Source organism: Brassica napus (assembly GCF_020379485.1).
Source record: "Brassica napus cultivar Da-Ae chromosome C2 unlocalized genomic scaffold, Da-Ae chrC02_Random_4, whole genome shotgun sequence".
Classification (NCBI taxonomy): Eukaryota; Viridiplantae; Streptophyta; class Magnoliopsida; order Brassicales; family Brassicaceae; genus Brassica; species Brassica napus.
In genome coordinates this window covers 1-4,735 of record NW_026014171.1, presented here as the reverse complement: position 1 = coordinate 4,735, position 4,735 = coordinate 1, and the positions used below count along the sequence as shown (strand labels likewise).

Here is a 4,735-nt window from a genome sequence, read left to right as displayed (position 1 = left end):
CATTTGTTATTTTTACTAATTTTTTTATTATTTCATTTACAAAATTATATTTATTTCACTATTAGTATCATAAGATATCAAAATAAGAATAAGAAACTAGACAACCAACGCATAAACTAAGAAAGCGGGCCAAAGGGAGAATAATAATCGAAAGGCCAAAGCCACCAAAAAGCAGGAAAATATATGCTTAAAACACCGGAATCACTACCAGTAGCTAAAAGTAAGAAAACACCTCACAAACTAAACAAGTACATACAAGCCGACAAGGAACTGAAAAACCACAAGCTCTGGATAGAAGGGACCAAAGCTCCAAGAGACTATATCCGCACACCTACCAAGAAAACATGGAAAGAAAAGAAAGAAACAACTTGAGAGAGGGAGAATGGGATACAACCCCACCAAAAATCAGAGACTAAACTTGAGACCAGAAATAACCTCCAAGCCCACATAGCATACACGAACGAAAACATTATCCAAATCTCGAGTGGCAAACATGGTGAAAAGGAGAAGCCACCAGAGATGCGATGAAAGCTGCAGATGAGAGGCAAAGATTAAAGCTCAAAGAAGAATAGGGAAAGCACGAATGAGAGCGGGAAAGGGGAGACGGAGCGAAATCAGAAACTATGGAGCCGTCCTCGGGCTATGAAAGAGGAGCATAGAAGTCAGAACACCAAAAATAATATTGAAAACCAAAACGAGAAGAGAGACTATTGACGGTAAGCCAACGACGAGAGGAATACAAAATCAAAGACGAATAAACTCTGACCCAACCAGGATGGAGATGCAGTTCCTAACATCAGCTGAAATCTAAGAGAAGAGGACATACAAGAAGAAGAGACAATCAATATTGACTGGAACAGCCTACAATGCCGTGGGAAGCAACCGAACAACTGAAAACTCATAAATCCAAACTGCAACAAATACCATATAATCTCATAGGTGAGAGAAGGCAAGAAGAGCAAGAGAAAAATGTGAGTCTTTTCCGGTGATGGTGAGAAGCACCGCACACCAGAATGTAACGAAATACATAGACGGTGAGGGTTTCAAGTTTAAAATAGGGGGAGGGAGAGGGCAAAAAACATCTTAAAAATTATAATTTTCGAAAATATGAAAAAAATATAATAAACAATTTTGACGACTGAAGAATGAAACCTGTTAATTTTAGAATCAACAAATGTGTAGATGTAAAGGTATTTAAATTCCATATTAGTTTACGTTAGATGCTCATTTGACTACTAACAAGTACTATACACACAACAACACCTATTCAAAAAAAAAAAAAGCAAAATATATTAACTTATCACCTACTACATTAAACACTAAAACATCAAATAATAATCTTAACAAATAAAAACGACAACATAATTATTATCCAAAAAAAAAAATCATGTTCTTAGCAATAATAAAACAATATTCTGCGCGAAGCGGGACACCCTCCAAGTTAATAAATAAAAATTTATAACAGTCACAATTTCTAAAGCTCTTGATACTGCTAATCAAATTTTAAATTTTTTAAGTAGAGTTCAATCTTTAAAGCCAAAATCTCTACACCCCCGATTCTAAATCAAACCTAAAGCAAAAGTCATTTACCATCAGACCCCTGGTATCAGGATTTTTGTTTTGCAGGTTTTGATGAGATTGACAGCGAAACAGTTTCAATCGAGCTAAAGAACGGAACCATAGCTGATGGAACCATCACAGGTACACTGCTTTCTCTTATTCCCACCTCTATTCGGTTTGTTTTGTTTAGGTTTTACTTTTAAACTCAAGACTCCTCATGTACCTTGGAATCTGTCTTAGCTTTCACTATTGATTTTTATAACCAATGTAAGCTCGAGTATTCATAAATTCTTCAGTTGTAGTTTGAGTTAGTGTTGATTTTATATTTTTTAAAAAAAAATTCATGCTCTAGTCAGCTGCATAACGTTGGAAAACCTGTGGTTTATTAGAATATTTTTACTTCTTCTTTGAAGTCTGATCCACCCATAAGAAGCAATATAACAGAAGAAACATGATCAATTGTGTAAACCAAAGATATATCATTGTAATGAGATTAGCACTTGATTTCTGAATTTTTATAGAACGGTTACCATATGGCTACTGGTGTCTGCATCTCCTACCTTGTTGAACGGGTTATCTTGTATAATAGACAAGTAAGTGGTCTCTGCTGTTATTGTTTTTAATTTTTGCATTCCCCTTTGCTCCCATCATCTTGTTTATGATGCAATCACTAAGCACCATAACCGTTTTATTATGTACATGCAAATGACATAATGCAGGTGTAGATGTTAGTATGAACACTCACTTAAAAGCCGTTAAACTCACTTTGAAAGGGAAGAATCCAGTCACTTAAATGTCAGGGGAAACAACATTCGCTATTATATTCTTCCAGACTCCTTGAATCTCGAGACTTTGCTGGTCGAAGACACATCAAGAATCAAACCAAAAAAAACCAACTGCAGGTTACATAATTAAGCATTTCACTCTCTACTTCACATTCATTCTTAACCACGCCTCTTGGTTTATCGCCTGCCTATTCTCACTTTTTTTTTTTGATTTTTGTCATTGGTATCGAAGATTCTCCAGGCGGTCGGGGGCGTGGGAAGAGGCCGTGATGGATATTTGAAGGTGATCCCAAGTTTGGTCCTTTTCTATAAGAGCAGAATTGTAAAATACCTTATCTTGTAGTGGGATTTGGTGTTATGAAGACAAATTCATGAAGTTGAGATTTGATACGTTGTTGCCAAACTTGTTGAACAATAAGAAAAATTTCCTAAGTCATTTTTAAGTTTTTGTCACAAAAATAGCGCTCAATAAAGAAAATGACCAAATAAATTTTATTAAAGGGTATTTTTACCCTACGGTTAACTAATCTAGACTTATGATTTAGTGTTAAGAGGTGGGTTTTGGGGATAATATTTCAAATTTTAAAAATAAAAACTAAATATTAAAATTTTCAAAACAAAAAGAGTTATCTTGGTCATTTTCTTAGTTGAAGTCTATTTTGTGACATAAAATTTTAAAATGGCTATTCGAGAGAATTCCCCAAACATCAGTGTCGGTTATCATTATTAAATACTCCTGCGGACCCTCTGTTTCTCCTTATCGTAATGAACCTTCAGTAAGAAATTCATTTGTTTATCTTGAGGCTCCAGTAATGTGCTAATGAACAATGTGCACTTCCACATGCAGAGTCCTGAATAGAAAAGGCTTAGAGATGTAAGTAAGAAGGTGAGAGTTGATCAAAGCTGCTGCCATGTAAATGCATGTTAGTTTCTTAACCTCAGTGACCCCTATTTTAGGAGCAAAGAGTCTACTGCAGAAATCATTAAGGAGATCCTTGAGGAGCAGCAGCGGTAACAATCATCACTTTTACAGGGCATTTTCATGATATCATCAGTTTTTGGTTGTAACTCAATGAGAGGGAACATAATGTAAGGAATTATTTATTTGTGTGAATGCGTAATAACCATGATTCTATCTGTTGTAGTTGGTTTAGAGACAAGTGTGTATCTGTTGCAGTTCCTCTAACATCAACAATGGTAGCTCCGTTCAAGGCTTTAGAGAAGTGGAGAAATCATTTGAGCTGTACTCGCAAGTTGTAATCACAGGGAATTTCAGTTCGATGAAGAAAGATCCTTAATTTGGCTTCACAATATCAGTTAGAATCCCTGAGTGAGTAGAAAACTCAACCGTCTCAGAAGAACCAACCAGTCCGTTGAGAAGACAGTGTGAGCAGATGCTAATGTTGAGCTTGAGTCACAAGGTCATGATCATGAAGATCCTAACAACTAGACAGCATTGGAGCGAGCTTTTGTTTATTTAAGACCGGATATCTAATTCATAAAACATTTTAGTGTTAACACATTCAAATGTGGTTAGAAAGTTAAGTTGGATTCAATCTTAAATATATGGTTTTGGATGGTTTCCCTTGAAGGCTGAGTCAGTGAATGCATCAACCTGTATATCAACAACACTCATCGATCATAATACTTAGGCAAGGAAGAAGGAAATGAAGTCACAACAGTATATTGTCAGAAACGAAACAAAAAAAAGGAAGAAAATACAGTTACCATGTAGAAATTTAGAGGTTTCTTCATATCATGACTATACATTGCCTCTTCTTCTGTTTGAAATCTGCATTCTTCAACTTGGATTTATATTCAGCAAAACACACAACTCTAGAAATAACGTGTTCCACGCTGTGTCTGATTAAGAAAGATGAGTTTTAGCCATACATCTTCAAGACAAAGACGTACGTAACATTGCTACAAGATTTGTCTCAAAACTCAAGAAAATGGAAACTTATTAGGACTGTTTTAAGGTTGAGTAGCATTCCAGATAGGTTCATACGGTCTGTTGCTGAATGAGACTCCAGTAACGTGCTTAGAGAGATCTAAATGAATAAACAACATGCAACAAAAGGTGCAATAAGGTTTATGTCTTATGTTTAAACGAGTTTTAAAATCTAACTAGAATTTGATCCGCGCGCCTGCGCGGATGTTTATTTTGAAAATATGTTGATATTTGTTTTTCATGTAATTATTAGGGTTTGACAAAATGAATCCGAAGAAAGAAACGATACCGATCCGAAAATATAGTACCCAAACCGAACCAAAATTGATTAAATATTCGAATTAATTCAAGTTTTTATTTAGAGAACCAAATCTGAATCTGAACCGAAGTATTCGGTACCCGAATTTATCTAAAAATAGATTTATATACTATATATATT

The 4,735-nt window shown here is 35.2% G+C and overlaps 1 pseudogene; it reads right to left on the bottom strand.

The window, feature by feature from the left end:
• Positions 1 to 3,071: 3,071 nt before the first annotated feature.
• LOC125594631 lies at positions 3,072 to 3,753 on the bottom strand (annotated as a pseudogene).
• Positions 3,754 to 4,735: the final 982 nt, after the last annotated feature.